The sequence below is a fragment of the Balaenoptera physalus genome (genome assembly GCF_965194825.1).
Source record: "Balaenoptera physalus genome assembly, chromosome: X".
In the NCBI taxonomy this organism is placed as follows: Eukaryota; Metazoa; Chordata; class Mammalia; order Artiodactyla; family Balaenopteridae; genus Balaenoptera; species Balaenoptera physalus.
The window spans coordinates 91,687,412-91,712,502 of NC_138903.1; the positions used below are offsets into that span (position 1 = coordinate 91,687,412).

General features: G+C 40.7%; 1 protein-coding gene across 1 annotated transcript in view; it reads right to left on the reverse strand.

Annotated features, from left to right (window-relative positions):
• The window catches only part of LOC309652176 (nuclear RNA export factor 3-like), a gene marked incomplete at its 3' end in the record, with an annotated part of 158,908 nt that overhangs the window by 99,389 nt on the left and 34,428 nt on the right, over window positions 1-25,091 (reverse strand). Inside the window, exons 3-5 of the mRNA XM_082445689.1 lie at window positions 19,513-20,368; window positions 17,407-17,560; window positions 3,129-3,210 (exon numbers count right to left, since the gene is read on the reverse strand). The remainder of the gene's footprint in view (window positions 1-3,128; window positions 3,211-17,406; window positions 17,561-19,512; window positions 20,369-25,091) is intronic.

The window sequence follows — 25,091 nt, forward strand, 5'->3', positions numbered from 1 at the left end:
TGTGAAAAGATGGCCATAAAAGTACAAAAGAAAATCACAAAGATTTTAAGTGGCCTTGATCCATTTTGGCTAATAAGATTTCTAGCTATTCATCCAGAGATCTCAAAGAGTAAAATGTTTAAATGATCTTTTATTTCCACTCACATAAAACTTTTTCTTCACCGTAGAAGGAGGCTGCACTTTCTGTCTGGATATCTCAATGTCCCTGTACCCTGGGAATGCCCCCCTTTCCACGCAGACTTCCAGAAAGCTCTGCCAGCTGGGTGTGGGTCACAGCCCGTCCCTCCCACCTTTCTGCTTCACGATGTTCAAACTGCAGTTCAGGTTTCTGTCACGAGGTGGCATCAATGTACCGCCATCATCAAACTTCCTGACAAAAATGGGTCAGCTTGGAGGGGAAAAAAAAACACCACAAATACCCTCCTTCAAAACACAGCTTTTGAATCTATGTACAAAATGATTCTAATTCTGTCTAAAAAAAAAAGATAGGTATAAAATAAGACTGTAAAAACATATACGCTGGGGGCTGCACATGATGAAACACCAGGTGACAGTAGCGCCTTGGCAGTGGGTGGTGGGTGGGCGAAGGGCAGCACTGGGTGCGGGGGGCGGGGGAGAGAGGATGGGGCATCCAAGTGGGATCTGAACAGCTGTGTCCAGTGTCCTGGACAGAGGATGACCGACAGGGCAGACAGGGGGTATGAGAAGGACTGCGCAGCCTGTACAAGGGTGGGGTAATGGAGGATGAACGCCCTGCTCTCTGAAAGGGACCCCTCTACGGTGTGGACCCAACAACTGACAAGAGAGAAATCAATGAACACGATGTAGATTTGTGATCAACAGCGAATGGAACTGCTTTAAGAGACATATGAATTTTCCAAACAGAATTGGTATCTCAGGAAACAAACTGTTCAATGACATTTATTCCATTTTGCTACGTGTACTCATTTTCCTTAAAAAATAAAAATAAAAATAAAAATGGAGATGGCAGTCTGCAGGTAGCTGGATCCAGGATGCTAGCTCTGAGAGTCTCAGACTCAGAGGCTCAGCAAGAGGGAGGGAGTGATGGAGGTTCAGATATTGGTCTAATGGTTTCAGCTAGAGTTTTATGGAATTTTAAAATCTACTGGCAGCCATCTACCTGTTTCCATCATTTTCTAGGAAATCTAAACCTGAAATTGGAAGTCCAGCTTTGGTTTGAACTGAAGATAAAGCTGCAGCTGTGAGAGTGTGAGTACTTAGGGTGATAGAGCTGGAGGAGACATCGAAACACACACCTGTGCAGAGACACTTGCAACCCTATTTTTTCCTGCTTTGTTTTTCCGTGTAACCGAAAAAATAAAGGCTTTTCCAAAGTAATGAATGCCTGTGTACATTACTTTTCTGAATCTGTTTGCAAGTATGTTCTGCTTTCAAATTTTTGTCAAAATACTTTTTCCCTGAATACAATATTTCAAACAATATATGAAAGTACATCTATAAAATGAAATTATCCAGTATCTCTCAGTAGCGTGACCCTACCCCCTGACCCAAAGGGGTCTGTAATCATTGAATGATGCCTCCCTTCCAGACGTGTGTCTGTGGTGAAGGCACATGACACCCTGCACACCCACAGGGTCTTTTCCAAAATAAGAGTCACATTACTCATCTCTTGCATCTTGTCTTTTCCACTCAATATGAATTCTCAGGATTTATATCTGCATCTTATTAATGCTTGTGGTTTGGGCAGATTTTGACATGTTTATTGTTCATTTATAATTTTACACAAATTTGCTGTTTAAATTATGAGCCAATCTCTTTGTTTGTTATTAAGCATGTATCACAAACCAGGGATACTAACCCAGTAGCTGAGTAGTAGTTTGCATATGCTTTCTCCCCTGTTTTCAAACAATTCTTAGTATATTCTCCATTTAGAATGTGTTTTAAATCTCAGTAATATTGCAACTTAAAAATTATGTAGTTCACAATTCTAAAAATACAGTGAACAACACTCCAAGAGCAAATAAGGCAGCCCCTAGAGTTTAAATCATTCAGAGCCCAAGAAGAGTCAAGACGAAAAATGAAAAACTTTAGAATAATCCCACAGTTAGCTGTTGATCCTGAGAAAATAAAGTTGTTGCCCTGATTTATTTAAACTCCCTTAAAGTCAGTATCCTGATTTGAATTATATATAGATAGATAGATAGAGAGAGAGAGAGAGAGAGAGAGAGAGAGAGAGAATAGCTGGTTATGATCAAAGGAGATGAAATATAAAATGCATTTGCTTAAAGTAGCTCTGTACATATCACTTTCCTTCCCTCTGGGTCACCTGTCCCATCTATGCTTCTGCACCAGTCCAATTCAGCACTTCAGGGATGAGCCAATGGATATGGCCAACACCCAGGTCTCTTGACACAAGGGGCGGGATTTCATCTCCTCTGTCATCTTCCTCACCCAGAGGGTTTGGTGAGTGAGTACCCATGGGGCCACAATAGCAGGGAGTGTGATCGACCACTTCTCCAGCCCTGGAAGCCCATCTTCTGAAAGGGAGGCTGCTCTGTGTCCTCTAGAGAAGGTGAGGGATGGAAACTCATCCTATCCCACCACTTACCTGGAGAGGTGACCTAGGCTCTGCCAGTCTGAGCTTGGGCATCTGTGATGTGGGACTCACGATACCTGTGTCACAGAGCTGTCCTGAGGGGTGAATGAGGAAACCTGCCCAGAGTATATGGCACGTGGTGGGACTTCAGTGCCTTTTAAATGTTGGGATCCAACAGTAGCGGCTGTCTGAGCCTCGGGACTAAGGCAGGAATTATGAAAAGTCATTTCTCACTGTTTCTCCTACAGAGATTACATACATCTAGAGGAAGGGAGCAAATATCTCTCTGACAAGTGTTGACTTGAAGGGTTTGAGATAGTCGGTTCTCTTCATTCTCTGGTGTTACAGAAGCTCCTAAGAGCTGCTCCATATCATTCCTGGGTGCTGATCCTAATCCGGTTCCCCACGCTGGGAAGACAGGTTTGCCTTTGACTCACCTGATGAGCTCAGTGAGAGGTGGCACCAGGGCAGCGCGCTGTGGTGTTTGCCTAACTGCTGCTCCTGGACTGCTCTGTACGTTAATATGTTTATAGGAAAATTTGGGACTCACCCCACATTCACCAGTGCAGGGGTCCTCAGATCATGCATCATCCAGCCACATCACACCAGAACTCCAGCCATCTGCTGTCTCCCTGAGAGGCAAAATTCCGAGGGTTACTAACATTTCTTTGTTTCACTCTTTCATTCACTAATAACTAAATATATATTGAGCTCAAAACCAATAGTATTCCATTAGAGTTGTCTCTTTACCTCTAATGTGGAGGGAAGAGGAAAATATGGGAAAAGTCAATGGTTAAATCTGAGATGACATGGCTCCTGCACATTAACTTTTATACTTTCAAGGAACTGAAGATTTTTTTTTTTAATCCCTCTTTGTACCTCTCATCCCCATACAGTCACAGGCCTCTGTCTCTCTTTTCCCCTTTCTCTCCCACCCTTCAAAATCAAAGTTCCGGAAAGCATTTTCTGCATTCCCTTTTAACACTCTTCACTTCCCACTGTCTCCTTATCTCACTGCACTGTAGCTTCTGTCCCCATAATTGCAATGAACATGCTCCCACCAAGGTCACAAGCCTCCTTTTTGTCACTAGGTTCAGATATTTTGTATAAATATGTTAACATACTGAGTGTTACTTTTAATAACCACTTAAAATATGCATCTTTGTGCAGACTGCTCCTGTCACTTAATATCAAATCTTTGACAGTTTCCCTGGCTCTGGAGCATGAGGTGCCAGGTATAAACCCAAGCTGTCCTGCTCCCCAGCTGTGCAGTCCTGGGCCAAGTCCTTATTCTCCCTGTTGCACAGTTTTTCATCTATAAAATGAGGATTAGCAACAGTATCTACCTCATAGAGGTGCCGGAAGCACTGATAAACTCATACATAAAAGGCACTTGGTACATAATACATTTTAGCCTATTTTTTATTTCATTTTCCCTGTATCTTTATTGATATTACTATCCCAGCAGTTATGAAAAAATAGGACTTTGATGCTTATTCAGTCAGTGACGTTTGGAGGATGTTTTTACTGAGTGTATCAGTTTCCTAAGGTTGCCATAAAAAACAAAAAACAAAAAAACATGGAATTCATGGCTTAAAACAACAGAATTTTTTTTCTCTCTCTCACTTCTGGAGGCCAAAGTCCAAAAGTAGGGTGTTGGCAGGGCCATACTAGAGCAGCAAACTCCAGTCTCTGCCTCCATCTTTACGTGGCCTCCTTCCTTGTGTGTGTGAAATCCCCCTTTCCTTTCTCTTATAAGGACACCAGTCATTGGGCTTAGGGGCCACCTTAAATTCAATATGAACTCATCTCAAGATTAATTACATGTGCTCAGACCGTACTTCTAAATAAGGTCGCATTCACAGGTATGGGTTAAGGCTTGGACATACCTTGTTGGGGGATATAATTCAACCCACTATAGTGATATAAGCAGGTTAAAAAACTAAAATGAGATCTTACCTTTTGTACAGAAACATAGGAATGCATCCGTTCATGCATAAATACCCAAATTCCCATATAAGAAAACTCTGGGGAAAACATAACCCAGATGAAAACATTAGCAGGGATTACCTTTGAGTGCTGTGTTTAGGGTATTGTTGTATTATTTCCTTTTCTATGTGTTTTATTTTTACCTATAACAAATATGTATTACTCTTGTAAATACACAAAATAATAAAATCACTGGGAAACATAAGCAATCTCTGCTCCGCCTACAGGAGAGCCATAAATTTAGAAGAGGAACATCCCTGAGGCACAGGAAGGGAGAACAAGATGTTGGGGAGCCCATTCCACAGTATAACAGGACACAATTCCCCCAATTCCAAACCATATTGCTTGCTATCAATATTTTAAATTCCCTGTTATTAAACTGGGGGAAAATGTTGTACCTCGGTTTGATCTGTTTTATTGTGCCCTAATGAACAGTGAGGCTGAGGGTCTTATCATATGCGAAGCACTAGTTAGTGTACACAGGATAGCTGTGGGGCTCGGCAGCCACACACTGTCTGTTCACATCTTAGTCTTGTGACTGGCTAGCCCTGCCCTCATGGTGCCCCAGTTCCCTGATGGTTAAAGTGGGGCAACAGGAGCTCCTCCTCATAGGCTGTGGGGAGGATAAAATGAGTAAGCATAGGGTTAACGCCTACATCAGTGCTGGGCAGTGAAGAGGTCACGAACAAATATTAATGATTCTTATTATTATCATACCTAAATGGATCATTAGAAATTATAGGATCATTTTTATTATTATGTGAGCTTATATTGACTGGCTTGACTTTCAAAATATGGTGTTTATCATAAAAAAGTAGTTTATAAAACTGTAAGTAGAGAAAAACAAATATCGTATATTAACGCATGTATGTGGAACCTAGAAAAATGGTACAGATGAACCGGTTTGCAGGGCAGAAGTTGAGACACAGATGTAGAGAACAAAAGTATGGACACCAAGGGGGGAAAACCGCGGTGGGGTGGGGATGGTGGTGTGCTGAATTGGGAGATTGGGATTGACACGTATACACTGACGTGTATAAAATTGAAGACTGATGTAAAAAAAAAAAACTGTAAGTAGGATTTCACCTCATTGCTATTCCTAAAAATGCATAATTATACTTGCATAGTAAAATTTCTGAAAAAAAATATGTGGACCGTTCTTATCCACGGGAAATAGACTTTTAAGACTTTTAATGATTTTTTTTTCCTTTCATGCATTGTCTATCCATTTTTATCTACAACAAAAGTGTCTTGGTTTTGGAAGTGCAAAATATAATAAGAATAAATGTCCCTAGCCCTTCCCATAGGAAAGTAGGTCAGCGTCAACATGGGGAATCCTTAAGCCACGGGAATTAAGTAATGGGTGGTCTCAGAACTAATTCATGAATCTACCACATGACACTCCTAGTTGGGCTAGGAGAAAATCAGAGATGCCAGCAAGCATTTCTCTCTAATAAACCTTACATTCAGCAGTCAGATGACATCTCCACTTCCCAGGATTTTAGTGAAGGTCATGAGATGAAAGTAGTTTCACAACATGCTTCTTTCTGTTCTCTCCCAAGTAAAGCCCCTTGAGCTAAGAGCAAGCCATGTATTTAACCACCAGTTAGCCAAGCAGTGAACTCCACAGGGAAGGGAAAGGGTGAGGGTCTGCATGAGATCACCTAGCACCCGGCCCTACAGCATCCAGAGGGGAGAATGCTTAAACAGCAGGATTCAGGGGAAAAGTTTAGTCACAGGATAAATCAGACAAAGTCCCCGGGAACAATCATCATGTGAGAATGAAATCAACTTTAAAGTACCTTCCTTATGCAACTAAAAATAAGAAAAGGAAAATACACACATGCCCATCACTTGCAATACAATATCAGCTCAAGTTCAAAATGGGATACATGCCCAAACCAACTGAAGGATTTGGGTGTTAGTCTGAACACAGGGAAACTAACTGCCTGCAATCACATCTTCTTTCACCAGGATGACGCAGATTAGGTTTCGGATGTACAGGCCTAGCTGAGCAACAGTGTGAATGAAAGACAGAAAAATTAGGCCTGGACAAAGGGAAGAAGTGTCATATTCAGGAGGCACTGAGACACTGTTTAGAGCTAGCTGAGACATGGCAACTCTAAGACTTTGAACACAGCAGATAAAAAGCGACTAAAAATAGTGTCTGCTGATTCCGTTAGCAAAGAAACTGAGAAAACAGGTGTGCCCATTTTAGAAGCTCTGAAAGAGAATATATATGGCATAACATTCATAACATATACATTTCCTTTCTGCTCCTTCAAATCCAAATGATCTCTATGAGCTCTTTTTATTTTAAGTCATCTGTTTTCTTAGGGGAGAACAGAGGAGAAACCATACATATGTTTATTGAAGTTTTATGATATTATAGATCAGATATCTTCTCTCGGTTTGTTCATTTTTCCTCACAACAGATCTGAGGTAGGTATCAACATGCCATTTCATAGATGACCCACTATACTGTCACACACATCTACTTAGAGGAATCTTTCTTCATTTTCCACGGGTTATTTTTTTCCCAATGAAAAGATATAATTTTTAGGAATAGAAACAAAAAGTTTCCTTTAAAGCAGATTACAAAAATTAACTGTTGCATGATCCCAATGCCCGTTAAAGAATTCATGTGTATAAAAAGAATGAAAGGACATATAGGTAGCTTTCATTTCCTGCTTACTCCTGCATCTGCATCTCATTTCTTTATTAAATGTGAATTAGGTGTCTACTGTGTACCAGGCATGGTCAGTCCAATTCCACATCTGCATCCCACACCTTCCCTCCCCGATCAGTAGACCTGGGTAACTGGAGATGTCCACAGGCAGCAAGGTGGATGTTAGTGCGCACACCATGGGGTGGTGAGTTATGACCTCAAAGGGACTCCATTCCAAACAAGTTTAGTCCAAGCTTCACCCTGAGTCCAGGAAACCTGGCATCTAAACAGGAAATAATGCAGTTGAGAGGGGAGAGGTTGTACTCGGGAAACCGAGGCAGCTCGTAACCCACACCTATGTTCTCTTGAAGAGCCCTAAGAGGCTACTACTCTCTCCTGACGAGACTTCCCTCCCAGAAGGACAGTGAGTGTCAAGGTTATAACACTGTGTGGTTTCAGTCTTGGTTCTCTCATGGGTGCGAGCTAGAGCATTACTTTCTCTTAGTTCTTGGCTGGGTTGTGTGATAGATTTCGAGAGTGATTTTGTGTCTGTCTTATCCCTAGGAGGGTGGTCCCTCCCATTTAGTTATCTGAGGGGTCCATCAGAGGTGACATGGAGTTTCTGCTTCATTTAGGGCCTTGTCTCCCAGTGGTGGGGGCCTGGACCCAGATCCACAGGAGACAGAAAGCATAGAGACCAAGTTCTCAAAGACAAGCCCAGATCGGGACCCTGATCTGCACATCTAAGTCTCCTGATTTAGTGGATAGTTTTCACAGCTTTCTCCCAAGATGAGACCTCCCCTCAGGGTTCCTGTAATTCCCCACACCCCTTATGATCCATCGTTCTCTCTTCCCTCTCCTGTCCACAGAAGTACACCCACAGTGAAGTTCCTCTATAAACTTGCTGGTGAGAAACCATTTCCAACTATGACTAAATGTCCAGAAGGAATTAGGGAAAAGATGATATATTCATTTTTAAAAATACATTGCAAAAGAAAAGCACATAAGCAAAGCAAAATGAAAAATTAAAAATTGGGAAAAATATTTAGAACTTGCATACAACAAAGGGTTATATCCGTAATACGTAGAGAACTCATGAAAAAGTGAGGGGGGGGGGACCAAAAAACATGAAAAACACCAAGAAAGAAAAAGGGGCAATAGATACTAACAGGTATGTCACCAAAAAAAAGGTCCTTAAACATGTAAAAGTTGTTCAATCTAACTCATGATAAGAGATACAAAGAAAAAAAAATAACTACCTCTTCTCACTAAGTATATAGTCTGTGAGGAAACAGGCTTCCCAGGCATTACTGGAGCTTATGTGAAATGGTCCAACCCCCATGGATAGGGTTTAATGCTATCTAGTAAAATTACTAGTAAAATGTATTTCCCCTTGGAACCGGTAATCACTCTTCTAAGTAACTATCCCAAAGAAACAATGCAAAAGATAAAAAGGCATAAGCACAAGGTCATTCCTTTCAGAAAAATTTGTAACAGCAGAAAATTAGAAACAAGACAAGAGTCCACCAGCAGGGAGCTGGATGATCACCAATGGTCCATCTACATTCTAGCAGACTATGCAGCTGTGGAAGCAATGAGGACTCCCTCTCTGTGACGTGACTCTGTGGAGTCATCTCCAGGATATATTGTTCAGTTAACAAAGCCCGGTGCAGAGAAATGTGTAGAGCTTCTGTCCAATACAGTAGCCACTAGACACACGTGGTTATTTACATTTATATTAGTTATATTACTGAAATTAAAAATTCGGTTCCTTAGTCACAACAGCCACATTTTAGGTGCTCAACACCCGCAAGTAACCTGTGGCTACCATGCTGAACAGACAGATACATAGCATTTTCATTTCTGCAGAAACTTCTATTGCACAGCACTGGTGTAGAATATGCCACCTTTTATCTATGAACAGGGGAGAAAACTAATATATGTATTGTAATTGATTATATTTTTTTAAATGGAAGGTTAAAACTCAGACTAACAAAAATGATTACCTATAAGATGACAGAGGAGCAGCTCAGGATGGAAGATGATAGATATTCTCATTAAAAATGTAATACATTTTTTCTTTTTTTTTCTTTGATTCCATATACATGTGTTAGCATACAGTATTTGTTTTTCTCTTTCTGACTTACTTCACTCTGTATGACAGACTCTAGGTCCATCCACCTCACTACAAATAACTCAATTTTGTTTCTTTTTATGGCTGAGTAATATTCCATTGTATATATGTGCCACATCTTCTTTATCCATTCATCTGTTGATGGACACTTAGGTTGCTTCCATGTCCTGGCTATTGTAAATAGAGCTGCAATGAACATTTTGGTACATGACTCTTTTTGAATTATGGTTTTCTCAGGGTTTATGCCCAGTAGTGGGATTGCTGGGTCGTATGGTAGTTCTATTTTTAGAAAAAATGGTCATGAATAACCTAGGGGCAAGACGGGAATAAAGACACAGACCTACTAGAGAATGGACTTGAGGATACAGGGAGGGGGAAGGGTAAGCTGGGACGAAGTGAGACAGTGGTATGGACATATATACACTACCAAACGTAAAATAGATAGCTAGTGGGAAGCAGCCGCATAGCACAGGGAGATCAGCTCGGTGCTTTGTGACCACCTAGAGGGGTGGGATAGGGATGGCGGGAGGGAGACGCAAGAGGGAGGAGATATGGGGACATATGTATATGTATAACTGATTCACTTTGTTATAAAGCAGAAACTAACACACCATTATAAAGAATTATACTCCAATAAAGATGTTTAAAATATATATATATATATATATATATATATAATACATAATTACTGACTCCAGGTACTGAAAAGGACAAGAAACAATGACCAATCCAGTAGCAATGAGCAACTCTAGTTGCTCAGATTGAACTAAACACATTTCCCACTAAAAGGAACCAGGCTTCCTTGGAGAAAAGGCTGATTCTGGGACTAAGCAGGGATTGTAGCAGATGAGTCTGAACCAAACTCTCATACAAGCACACATGTCAAAGACACAACAGCCAACCCAAAGACTCAGAGGCCAACCCAAAGGCTCTCACACGGTCCAATAATAGAACAATTTGAACATCAAAAATATGAATGACTGCAATGGATTAAAACATCAAGTATATAAACGTCTAGAGCCTATGATGACCCTCTAAAAGAGAAAACAAACAAACAAAACCTCCAGCTTTGGAGGAGCCCAGGGAAACAACTATTGTTTTTTTTTTTTTTTTGGTTGCACTGTGCAGCTTACAGGATCTCAGTTCCCTGACCAGGGATTGAACCTGGGCCATGGCAGTGAAAGCCCAGAATCCTAACCACTAGGCCACCAGGGAACACCCAACAACTCACTATTTTGAAAAGTAAAAATACTGCAAAAGAATTAAGCATTAATCCTTCTCTTCTGTGTCAACCAGACCTCAGTGTAACCTCATAGCCGATAAGGAGAAGTTTGTTTTATAGAAGAATTCCAACTAATAAATGCAAAAGAAATTATAGAATTAAAACATTATTGGGAATTCCCTGGCAGTCCAGTGGTTAGGACTCCACACTTTCACTGCTGAGGGCATGTGTTTGATCCCCGGTCAGGGAACTAAGATCCTGTAAGCCGTGTGGTGCGGCCAAAAAAAAAAAAAAAAAGAATTAAAACATTACCATTTGCAACCATTAATGAAATATAGATCTAGGCCATAATGTTTAAGAGTCTAAAAAACCATGAGTTAAAAGGTCTATGGGAAATTTCATAATGCATGGATCAGACTGACAACACCTGGACCCAGTGGTCAGTCTCAAAGACACAGTAGGAAAGACAACCAGATATGATAAGGCTCCTGATGTAGGGCTACAGGAAGTACAACTCCACATCTCAGGTACTCTTTCCACAAATCTGAATCTGGGCAAGCCTCTCTATATATAGTAATTACCAATTTAAAGGAAATAGGATGGGCCAGAGGAATAGAACAAACAGCATAATAGAGATACAATCAGCATAATCCAGAATGCAAATTTCACAGGAAAAAGATCCAGTTTGTTAAGTAAATCAATGGAGATTAAAAAAAGAGGACATTTGGATGAAAAGAGACTAAGATTTCAGAGAAATTAAACTTAAAAACACAATGAGATACTACCACATGCATATAAGAACAACAAAAATGAGAAAGATGAAAAATATCAAATTGTCTAATGCATAGTAACTGTGATGATTATCTTTTAACTTTTATAATTAGTATCTTCACATTTTTGTTAAATAAATATGGTCTGTATATGCAAAAATGCCTACTAAAGCATAGTTTCCACCTAACATCACCCAACATTGGCTGACATAGTTCAACAAATGTCTCTTTCTTCTTCCTAAGTATATTGGCTAGGAGCGTGGGCTACGGAGACAGACCAGGTCCAAACCATTGTTCTACCATTTATAAATGGTATGAATTTGAGCACTTTTACTTCACCTCATAGTCACTCAATTGCCTCATCTGCAAAACAGCAATTATACAGTACTGACCATAGAAGAAAGAAGTTCAAAGCAAAAATATTGCCTTGTGTTTTGGTTTCTACAAGGATAAATGGTCAGGAATCACACAATTTTTAAAATTCTACTGCAGAGACACTGGGATAGCTGGCTCTCTCTGAACCCTAGGAGAAAGAAAGAACCTCTATGTGCCTCAGTTTCGTCTTCTGTAAGATGAGGAAAACAACTGTCCTTACCTCGTGGGTTGTTGTTTTGAGAATTAATTGAGTTAATACATGCAAACACTCTGAACGATGTGAGGTACACAATATCAGCTCAATAAATGCTAGAATTTTCATAAGTACATGCAAGTTTTGATAGTTTTACAAAAAGTTTTCATGTGTCTTTAATAAAGTTTGTCATTTGGGACTCAGCTCAAATAAAACTTCCTGAGAAAGAGCTTCACTGACAACCCTGTCTACAATAATCCCTGTCCTCGTCATTTTCTACTCAATGGATTTTATTTTGTTGCAAGCATTTATTCCCATATAAAATGGCCCTGCTTACTGATTTGTTTCCCTGCTTATTGACAGTTTCCCCAAACGAGAATAAAAGCTCCAGGGAGGGCTTCCCTGGTGGCGCAGTGGTTCAGAATCTGCCTGCCAGTGCAGGGGACATGGGTTCGAGCCTTGGTCTGGGAGGATCCCACATGCCGCGGAGCAACTAGGCCCGTGAGCCACAACTACTGAGCCTGCGCGTCTGGAGCCTGTGCTCCGCAACAAGACAGGCCGCGATGGTGAGAGGCCCGTGCACCGCGATGAAGAGTGGCCCCTGCTCGCCGCAACTAGAGAAAGCCCTCGCACAGAAACGAAGACCCAACACACCCAAAAATAAATAAATAAATAAATAAATTTATTTTTAAAAAAAATTAAGAAAAAAAAAAAAAAAAAAGCTCCAGGGATACTGCCCTGCCTTGTTCACTGTGTTGCATCCCCAGGGACTAGCTCAGTGAGTGTTATGGGTTGAAATATGTCACCCCAAAAAAGGTATGTTGAAGTCTTAACCCCCAGTACCTCGGAACATAACCTTACTTGGAACTATGGGTGTTGCAGATGTAGTTAGTTAAGATGAGGTCATACTGGAGTAGGGTGGCCCCTAAACCAATGTGACTGGTGTCCTGATAAGAAGACAGCCACATGAAGACAGAAGAACAGGGATAACACCATGTGATGATGCAGGCAGAGGTTGGAGTTACGCAGGGCCAAGCCAAGAAATGCAAAGATTGCCAGCAAACCACCAGAAGCTAGAAGCACAGATAGATTCCCCAACTGGTTTCAGAGGGAGCATGGCCCTGGTAATACCTTGATTTCAGGTTTCTCGCCTCCAGAACCATGAGACAATACATTTCTATTGTTTAAGCCACCCAGCTTGTGGTACTTTGCCATGGCAGCCTTAGGAAACAACTGTAGTCCCTCCCATATAAAACACTGAAAAGTATTACTGAAAAGAAAGAACTGTTCCCTTTTTTACCTACTGGATCAAATGCAGGTACTTAAAGCTGAGTTGCAGGAGAAGTTGACGCCAAAATTACACATTAAAGGATTCACAATTTTAACACCACCTTCTTGCAAATCCACAGCAGTGCTTTTCAAACTTGGATGATACCACAACCAAGAAGAGAAATTACTCAACACGTACACACCTCCCAAACCACCTCCCTATTTTAGATACAGCAGACCTAGGATGAGCCCAGGAATCTGCTGTTTCAACAAGCAGCCCTCGACAATTTTGATGAAGTTGTCCATCGACCACACTTGGAAAAATCCTGACCTACACATCTGACGTTGGTGTACTATTAATTTAATGTCTACCATACAGAGGTCTGTGATAGCTGGTGTGTCTCTGTTAATGTCATTTACTCAAAAGTGCACTGGTCCTCCCCTCCCACCTACAACCACACATTGCTTTCCCACAGGGGATCACAATTAAGCTCCTTTGGATTTTTTTCTTTTTTTTTTTCTTTTTTTTTGGCCATGCCATGTGGCTTGTGGGATCTTAGTTCCCCCGACCAGGGACTGAACCCAGGCTCTCGGCAGTGAAAGTGCAGAGCCCTAACCACTGGACCGCCAGGGAATTCCCTCCTTTGGACTTTATCTAAAACATCAGCTCCTCGTGACTCACCAGCACACTACCTTCAGACTACAACTAAAACACTTTCCTGAGTCTCCAGCCTGCTGGCTTTCCCCATCAGACTCCACAAAGCCTCCACAAACTAATGAGTCAATTCCTTAAAATAAATCACTATCTATATATAAACATCCTACTGGTTCTCTTTGAGAACCCTGGCTAATACAGGTATTAAGAATCAAGTATCTTTTCCATCTTAGAGTAACCTGTGCTTTCAACCAAAAAGATTCCCCAGCAACATTTGGCTACTGACAGTTCAGTGAAAATATAATACCTAGAAACTGTAATAAAAATATTCCCATGACAATAACATCAAAAAGTATGAACTACCTAGAGATAACCTATGTTGCACATCCATGTCCACAAATGTGCAAGGCCTAAACTCTGAATGCTGCAAAACATTGCTGAGAAAAATTAAATCAGGACTAAATAAATGAAGGGATATACCATACTCCTAGGTCAGAAGACTCAGTATTGTTAAGATGTCTATTCTCCCCAAACTGATCTATAGATTCCTTGCAATCCCAATAAAAATCCTAGTGTGGGACTTCCCTGGTGGTGCAGTGGTTAAGAATCCACCTGCCAATGCAGGGGACACGGGTTCGATCCCTGGTCCGGGAAGATCCCATGTGCTCCAGAGCAACTAAGCCTGTGTGCTACAACTACTGAGCCTGCGCTCTAGAGCCCACGAGCCACAACTACTGAGCCCACGTGCTCTAGGGCCTGCATACCACAACTACTGAGCCTGCGTGCTGCAACTACTGAAGCTCACGCGCCTAGAGCCCATGCTCCACAACAAGAGAAGCCATGCAATGAGAAGCCCGCGCACCGCAACGAAGAGTAGCCCCCACTCGCCGCAACTAGAGAAAGCCCGCATGCAGCAACGAAGACCCAATGCAGCCAAAAAAAAAAAATCCTAGTGTGCATATTCTTTTAAAAAATTGACAGAATTATTCAAAAACTCATGTGAAAATGTGAAGGGCCTAGTCTATGAAAAACAACTTTGAAAAGAAAAAAGTTGGAGGTTAAGCACTTTTTCAAAACTCATAAATCTACAGTAATCAAGGCAATGTGGTATTGGGATGAAGGTAGAAATGTATATCAAAATTTAAAAGTCCAGAAATAGACCCACACATATATGGACAACTGATTTTCAACAAAGCTACAAAGGCAATTCAGTGGAAAAAGGAGTCTTTTCAACAAATAGTACTGGAGCAAGTGGAGAGCCATATGCACAAACATAAGCTGTGATCCATATAATGCACCACATACAAAAGTTAACTCAAAAAGAACCACTGACGTAAACATAAAAGCTAAAACTATTTAAAAATTCTAGAAAAATTACAGTAGAAAATTCTTGTGACCTTAGGTTTGCTGAAGATTTCTTAGATATGAAATCAAAAGCAAAATCTAAACCATAAATGAACAAATCGATGCACTAAATTTCCACAAAATTAAAACTGTTCTTCCAAAAACACTGTTGAGAGAAAAGACAAGCCATTGAATGAATGAGAGAAAATGTTTGCAATTCATAGATCTGCTATCCAGAATTAAAAATCTCACAAAGGTCAATAAGAGGAAAACAGATACTCCAATAAATAAGTGGACAAAAGATTTGAACAGATACTTCACCTGAGATATACAAATGTCAAATAAACACATGAAAAGATGTTCATCATCATTAGTCACTACGAAAATGTAAATGAAAACGATGAGAAAACACTACACCCCTCTGAGAAAGTCCAAAATTAAAAAGACTGACCATACTAAGTATTGGCAAGGCTGTGGAGGATGAAACTCTCGTATCTCATACACTGCTAGTGGCAATGAGAAATGATTTGACTACTTAGGAAAAAAATTTAGCAGTTTCTAACAAAGTTAATTTTACAACTACCATATGACCCAGCCGTTGCTCTTCTAAGTATTTACTTAGAAAGAGAAAACGTATGTCCCAGCAAAGAGTTATATACAAATGTTCATAGAAAGTTTATTTACAAGAGCTCCAAGTTGGAAACAACCCAAATATCCATTAACAGGTGAATGGATAGAAGAAATTGTGGTATATCCATATAATGGAATATTTCCACATTACAGGAAAGGAAAACTAATCTAAAGTGACAAAAGTCAGTAGTTGTATGAGAATGAGGTAGGTTGAAGTAGAGACAGAGGCAGGAGAGAGCTAGGTGGGCAGATTACCAAGGAGCACAAGGAAGATTTTTGAGGTGATGGATATGTTCATTATCTCGAGTGTAGTATTAGATTCACAGGTGCATACATATATCAAAACTTAGAGCATATACTTTATTTTTTTTTATTTTATTTTATTTATTTGGCTGTGCCGGGTCTTAGTTGCAGCACACAGGATTTTCGTTGCCGCGTGCGGAATCTTCGCTGCAGTGTGCGGAATCTTCGCTGTGGCGTGTGGGATCTTTAGTCGTGGCATGCGAACTCTTAGTTACGGCATGTGGGATCTAGTTCCCCAACCAGGGATCAAACCCAGGCCCCCTGCATTGGGAGTGTGGTGTCTTAGCCACTGGACCACCAGGGAAGTCCTTAGAGCATATACTTTAAATAAGCTCAGTATCTTGTATGTTAACCATACCTCAACATAATATTTGAAATATATTTATATAGTCATAATTCTCTGATGCAACTAAGTTGATCAGGTGAAAAATTCTTACAATTATGCTCTTGTACATTAACAGATCCACACTATGTCATCAAATAACCAAAATAATCATATGCAATAAAGTATGCCCAAATATTTAGGGAAAGTTGACGTTCATTTCCTTCTGAAGTACAGAAATAAAAACATTATATCTCAGGAAAATCATAATGATATTAAAGAGGAAATGGTTATTTCAGGGAATGTAGCTGAGTATCATTCTGTTAGGGCAAACTCTAAAGTAACAAATGCGTTTTTAAAAATAAATTCTATCAATCACTGACATTTTAAACTAACACTTGGAAATTGTCTGGTTCTTTTAAAAATGTCATTATAAAAGGAAAAACAACCATAGTCACCAGGGAAGAATCTACATTACAATGTCAAATTGTTAGGAAGATCTAACTACTGCATATTTCCATACTCATCTGAGAGATACCAGGGAATCACTGATTATTATGTAAAAGGTGAGAACAATTTAGGTATATTTATTACTAATGATTGTTAAAGGCCAACTTCCTTCCCAAATGGACAATCCATTGCTTTTCAGCACCAAAAAAGAAAGAAAGAAAGAAAGAAAGAGAGAGAGAGAGAGAGAGAGAGAGAGAGAGAAGGAGGGAGGGAGGGAGGGAGGAAGGAAGGAAGGAAGGAAGGAAGGAAGGAAGGAAGGAAGGAAGGGGAAAAAAAGACTTCTATCAGACGGGCCTCAAGGGTTACTACAAAGCATGTAGCTGCTGATGGAAATCCCAAGTGCTGAACCTCTTTCCCATGATTAAATCAAAGTAGCTTCTGTACATTTTGTGAACCTCACAGGAGCTATTCCACAGCATGCTTTTATCAGATCTATGAACTCACTTGAGCCAGGCGGCATATCCAAAGAAAGATGTGAAGTGTCGGGCTCTCCTGCCCTTGAACCTGGAGTAGAAGCTCCAGCAGCCATCAGGACACAGATGCTCAGAACCTGCCTCCTTCAGACACCTGATATGAGCAAGGCCACCAGCATGAGGAGCTGCACAGGGAGAGACAAATCCAGCAATCACCATGCTTTACTGGTGTAACTGTGTTCCCCGCACCGTGCTAGGCACTGCGTTAGAGACAAGGACACTGAAACAACTGGGTAGTGATCCTAACCACCAGAAGGTACAATGAGCTTCCCACCAGGGCCTTTTTCTTCTCCTTTCCTCATATATCCCCTGAGAACAAAGTGGAAATGGAATAAGAAGTGGCCTGAATTCATACAAACATTCATGATCCCGGAATAACCACAGGGCCATCGGCTTATTCACGTGTTATTGCTAAATGTTCACAGAGACCCTTTAGGGAAAGCATCCTTATTCCCATTTTACAGAGGGGAAAGCTGAGGCTCAGAGAGAGTCGTTACCTGTCTCACCTCCCACGCCCCTGCCTTTAGAAGGAAAGTGGCTCAAGGACACCCCTGGAGCAGGACACCGCACCCACTGGGGCCGGGCAGGACCCCAATGGCTTTGCCTACGAGACAGCCCGGGCACCGAGCCCCCAAAGCGGGAAAGAAGTGACCTGGATGTGGATCCCTTTGGCTCCCCACACTGCAGGGTGGTCCAGCCCCCGTCGCGGGTACCCACTCTCCCAACTCGGTTCCAAACACCTAAAGGAGAAACCTGCTCTCCTTGCCAGGCCGCTTCTGTCTCCATTTAAACAGTCGTCAGGGTCGCCTTATTGACGTCACGTTTCTATAGTCTAGTAACCGCCTGGCTCAGGCAGGTCCTCCACCACCTTAAATACCTCCCCACCCTCCTCCACCCCCTTGTCTTTAGCTTAAAGCAAAACACCGTAGCTCTTCAGGCTGCCACTTGGAAAACATACTAATTTGAAGCACTAGACTGGGACCCCGGCAACTGGCAAAAAAGTCTGTCCAGTTTCGTGGGACAAAACATGTGCTTGTCGTCAGGAATTGTGTTTGCTTTAAAGAGACAGTAGGGGTGTATTATCAGAACACAGAGACCCAGGGAAGCATGTAGGGTTCCTGCAGATGAGTTAGCCCTCCCTCTGAGGGTGAACGTGTACTCTCACAGCCCATGCTAAGCAGTTAGCCATCTGTGGCAGAGAACTAAGAACTCTCTATAATCATGTAACCCAATGATCTTGATACATGTACAAAAATGTCATTTACAAATCTCAGGGTTATTCCAGGGAGGCAGGCCTAAAGCGTCATAGTCATTTAATAGGCAGAAACCTGGGTCGATTGAACGATAAATTTTTTTTTCCTGGGGAATTCCTAGCCTCCATTCACAATATTTTCTTCCACGTGGAGGGACAGCCACGGCCAAACCCATGTAACCTCTCTATACACTCACTCCTCTATCTAGAGAATCACTTACCTGATTAGTGAGGCTGGATGAACAAACAGGTTGCACAGCCCAGGCCCTCTCCCTTCAAAGTTCTTGAACCAACCTGCCCTTATGGAGCACATGTTTACTCTGCCCTCAGGAGTGGGTCTACAAATAGATCCACAGCTCCTTTCCCTTTTCTGTGTCTCGCCGGCTCCCAAACTATTCCTATGGTCTTGCTCTAAAATGACTGAGTCTTTAAGGGGCCTTGAAAATACACCCCTTCTCCATATCTTGACTCTAAACCAACTGAGAAATATGAAAAATAAGGTGAAAATACATCAACTTTATTCCTTATAAAGGTGATATTGTAGAATGTGGCTCAGATTTCCACAAGGGTAGTGGTCTTCGTATTAATGAACCCCAGAACTGCACAGACGTATCCACCCAGCAGTGCTGCGCTGGGACAGTCAGAAAGGACCAGGACTGCAATGCATATGTCTCTGAGGTCTGGTGAAGGCATCCTATGTGTACTCAAGAAGAGTGGCTTCCTTGCAAGGCTATCCTTGTAGCGGGAGAAAGTGTTTCAGGACACCTTCTTTGAGAAACCCTTCTTGAAATGAGTAAACACCCCTTGTTCTGACAACGTACTCACCAAGGCACCTTCTGAGGATACGGCTTTCCATGTGCCTCAGGGAGCAGTTTGTAGCAATACCTCTCCATCCCTTCACAAGCATGACTGCAGTGGAGCCTCGTCTGTGGAAGGGAATTTAGGAATAAATTTCTAAAATTCCAAGAGTATGGTGAAAATCATACATCGTGAAAATTTATCTTGGGAATCCCAGAAGGAATTGAGGAAATTTCAAAAACTATACCCACATATAAACCCACACAGAGACTATAGCCAAAATTATAACGACGTCCTATCGAACCTTCAAAGATCAGCAAGTCCCTCTCTTATCCAAAGATTACAGACTATAGAAGAAGAGAGTTCACCAAAACTACATGGTTCAGATGTCCATTTCTGTTTAACAAACACCACCAAAACAATAGCCATTTTTTAATTTCTCGGGATAATGTGGGTTGACTGGGTTCAGCTGGATAGTTTTCTGCTCCATGTGGTGTCTCACCTGGGGCTGCCATCAGCTGGAGGCTCCATTAGGCTGGTACATCTGAGAGAGCTCACTCACAGGGATGAGCATGGGTTCTGGCTTCTGCTTAGGGGCTCAGCTGCGGTTGTTGACTGGAGCACCTTGGTTCCCTTCCAGATCCCTCCATGTGTAGGGTTACCAGATTATATTTAAACCATTTACATTTGAATTTAAAATAAACAAAAAATCCTTTTTTGTGTAAATTTGTCACATGCAATATTACTTTGTTCATCTGAAATTCAAGTTCAGCTGGGCATCCAGTATGTTTATTTGCTAAATCTGGCAACCCTAGGGGAGGAGCCTGTGAATTTATAACATCAAGGACAGACCTTCTGAGGTGACTCTTCCACTGGGACTGGTCTGGAAAAAAGAAGAGATCATATTTAGCAATAAAGACAAAAGCTGTTCATAACTGATGCTGGTGGAATGAAGGGGAAATGGACACTGCCACACACTACGGGTGCCAAATGGGCATATCTGTTTTTTAAGGCCCATATTATCGTGGCTGAATAACTTGAATGACTTTTGATACAGAAGCCCTCTTTCCACCAACAAGGGAAATTCATAGGAGGGTTTAGAAAAAGATCCCCAAAGTGATTCTGACCTGCAATCTGGTTAAGGGGCCCCAACTGAAGGGGCGGGTGAGGACCACATGAGCTCTCTGATTGACGGAGGAAAGGGCTACTACTTATGAAGCAGGTTGTTTAGAGGGGCCCCGATCTAGGTTCTTCATGTTAGTGACTGGATTTAATCTCACAACAGCCCCACTAGTGATGTATCACTATCCTCTCTTCATGGATGTGTGTGACTACAAAGCAAGTGCTCTTGAGCACAGAGACAAACGGCAAAGAGGTTGTTCCCCACGCCAACAGCCAGAGCCAGGGCTGGGACCTGGCAGCCTGGTCACCTTTAGTTGCTGGTGGCAGATCTTTAGCAAAGGTATCAGGACATGTACTGCTGAGGTGGTTAATCTCTGTTCTCCCTGTGTTAACCCTCCCAGCAGCAGGAAGCCAAGCCTGGTGTTCCTTCCCCCTGCCGCGTGGGAAGTTTGTGACCAGGCTGGAAGCAGAAGCTGTCTGAAGCCAGTGTTTCTTCTGTCCTTTGTGAAAACTTATGGAAATGATTAGGCTGCTTGTACCTGCTAGGGAGGAAAGGGCATCTGAGGACACAGAGAGGAAAGTGAAATTTCTCCCAGAGAGGGATGAGGGTGGCTCCATGGATGGTCTATCAAGGCTGGGCATCTAATCATGACAGATTTTCTAGTGTGGATCGAGGGATGTATGGAGCAGGAATGGGATTCCAGCTTTTGCCCTAATCACAATATACCATGCATTCTCAACAGATGACATCACCCCCAAGAGGTCAAAGATTGGTTCTTGAGGTTAGGGTTTTCACAGATATTACAACGGTCTGTGAGCTTCCAAAGGACCACAGTACATAAACAGATAAACTACATCTGGAGTATTAACAATTTCACATTCCGCCGGGGAGTGGGGTTGGGGGTAATTAGGCAAAAAATGTCTGAAAGGGCTCCTGGAGGGTGATAATGAAAGAAGACTGACAAACGCTTCATATACACAGTGACCTCTTATGCAGATGTTGGTGTTGGTGATGATGATTGATGATGATGAGAATTAAGTATGGGGATTATGTGAATGACTGCTTTCTAAGATGGTGGGTAGAAAGGGATCAGTCAGAACAGACGTCTCCTCTGAGAAAGATGATATGGAGGGTAGGAAATGAATGTAAACAAATGGTACTCTAAATTGTATCTCCTTTACTCTTAACACTTATTCAGTTACCTATTTAATCCTATAATTTAAACATTTCTTTTAATTTATTTATTTATGTATTTATTTATTTATTTAATTTTTGGCTGTATTGGGTCTTCGTTGCTGCGCGTGGGCTTTCTCTAGTTGCAGAGAGTGGGGGCTACTCTTCGTTGTGGTGTGTAGGCTTCTCATTGCAGTGGCTTCTCTTATTGTGGAGCACTGGCTCTAAGCATGTGGGCTTCAGTAGTTGTGGCATGCAGGCTCAGTAGTTGTGGCTCATGGGCTTAGCTGCTCCAAGGCATGTGGGATCTTCCTGGGCCAGGGCTCGAACCCAGGTCCACTGCACTATCAGGCGGATTCCTAACCACTGCACCACCAGGGAAGTCCCTATTTAATCCTATAATTTAGATAAGGGTAAGAAGTTAGGAGAGGTGAAGTAAATCAGGGGAACTGCTATGGGTACCTGCTCAGTACGTGAGCTTGAAATTACTCTAAAGCTTTTCCCGTTGTATCCTGAAGCCACCAGGGCTCTAAATGCTCTAATTTCTCTGGACACTGGCATTCAATGCTGTCCAAGGTATTGCTTAATTTATTAATAATGACCTATTTTACTTTTTTTTTAACTGAAGTATAGTTGATTTCCAATGTTGTATTAATTTCTGGCGTACAGCAAAGTGATTCAGTTATAGATATATATACATATATTCTTTGTCATGTTCTTTTCCATTATAGTTTATTACAGGATATTGAATACAGTTCCCTGTGCTATACAGTAGGTTCTTGTTGTTTATTTTACATATGGTAGTGTGTATATGTTAATCCCAAACTCCTAATTTATCACTCCCTCCCCCGCTTCCCCTTTGGTTACCCTAAGTTTGTTTTCTATATCTGTGAGTCTGTTTCTGTTTTGTAAATAAGTTCATTTGTATCATATTTCAGATTCCACATATAAGTGATATCATATGGCATTTGTCTTTCTCTTTCTGACTTCACGTAGTATGATAATCTCTAGGTCCATCCATGTTGCTGCAAATGGCATTATTTCATTCTTTTCTGTGGCTGAGTAGTATTCCATTGTATATACATACCACCTCTTCTTTATCCACTCATCTGTCGATGGACATTTAGATTGTTTCCATGTCTTGGCTATTGTAAAGAATGTTGTTATGAACAGTGGGGTGCATGTATCTTGAATTAGAGTTTTCTCTGGATATATGCTCAGAGAGTGGGATTGCTAGATCATATGGCAACTCTAGTTTTAGTTTTTTAAGGAACCTCTGTACTGTTTTTCATAGTGGCTGTACCAATTTACATTTCCACCAATTTAGAATTCATGGAGATCTAGGGAGAAAGTGAATATGAAGATGCAGCTGAATGGGTTTCCAAAATCATGGTAAATAGTGGAAAATCACAGCAAAATATAACATTAACAGATGGAGTTTTCAATAAAGTAGCTATAGTAGGTATCTATGTAGATTTCAGTGTAGTTATAATACATAAGGCAAATGTAATGTAAAGGGGGGAGGGTAAGGGGATCTATTAAGGTGAGGTTTCTACATATCAACTGAAGTGGTAACATAATGATTCTGAGTATTGATTCTGAATAGACTGTGGAAAGTTAAGTAGGGAGTTTGTAATCCACAGAGCAACCACAAAAATATTATACAAAGAGATATATTCAAATTCAGAATAGAAAATTAAAATGAAATACTAAAAGGCATTCAGATAAGCCAAAGAAAGGGGAAACAGGGTAATGAAAAACAGAGAGGACAAACAAAACATGCAAAATAAAGTGGTAGATCTAAATAGAAACATATCAATAATTAATTGTCAACGGTCTAAATACATAACTAAATGACTTAGATCGTCAGAATGGATTTATAAAACAACAAAAAACAAAAATGGCCCAACTATATGTTGTCTACAAGAAACTCCCTTCAAATATAATGATATAGGTAGCTTAAGAGTAAAACAATGAATAAAAATACACCACGCAAACACTGATCAGAAGAAAGCAGGAGAATCTATAGATTCTTTACATTATCAGACAATGTCGACTTGAAAGCAAACACAGTTACCAGGGATAAATAGAGTCAGTCAATTCACCCGGAAGATACAACAATTTTAAATATGTATTATATCTAACAACGGAGTCTTAAAATACAAGAGGCAAAACTGACAGAACTGAAAGGGGAATAGACAAATCCACAATTATAATTTGGGTCTTCAATACTCCTCTCTCAGTAATAGAATTAGTAGACAAAAAATTAGCAAGGTTATAGATGAACTGAACACCACCATCAACCAACTAGATCTAACTGACATTTATAGAACAGTCCACCCAAAAACAGCAGAATACACACTCTTTTCAAATGCACATGGAACATTCAGCAAGATAGACTATATCCTGAGTCATAAAACAAACCTTAACAGCCTAAAAAAATTGAAACCAAACAGAATGTGTTATCTGACAATAATGGAATAAAATTCTAGAAATTAATAATAGAAAGATAACAGGAAAATCTCTAAGAACTTGGAAACTGAGCAACACATATCAAGTAAATTCATGGGTCAAAGAGGAAGTCTCAAGGGAAATCAAAAATATGTAGAACAGAAATCAACTATACTTCAATTAAAAATACATAGAACAGAATTAAAATGAAAATAAAAGTGAAAACCTACAGCTATCAAAATTTGGGAGTCAGAAAACAAATAGGTCGTTGTCAGGGTTGAGGTGGGGAGAATGGGTTGACTACAAAAAGGCACAGGAGAATTTTTTGGCATAATGGAACTCGTATATCCTGATTGTGGTGTGGTTATACAACTGTATACAAGTGTACATATACAAGTGTATGTACTTTTCAAGACATAGAACTGGACACTGAAAGGAGTGAATTTTATTTTCTCTAAATCATACCTTAATGAAAACAATTTAAAGAGCACACATCTTGTTAAATGAAGAACATAAGTAGCAGATCAGTGTTATTCTGTGATTCCAATTTCATATCTAACAAACAAATCAGTTAATGTGTAAACCATTGTATCTATTTACGTATGTGTATTTCAATATGCACAGAAAAATGCATGCCAAATACAAATCAAACAATAGCAGTGGTTACCTTTGGGGAGTGGGATGCAGGAATATTGATTAGAAAAGAGACTTTCACTTTGTCCGGCTGTGAGGCATTTTAAACCACACATAAATTATTTATATTTATAACCCATTATGAAACAATATATATGGGAGATATTCTGATAGACAGTGAGGGTACTGAGGAGAATAAAAATAATATTCATTATATACTTAAAAC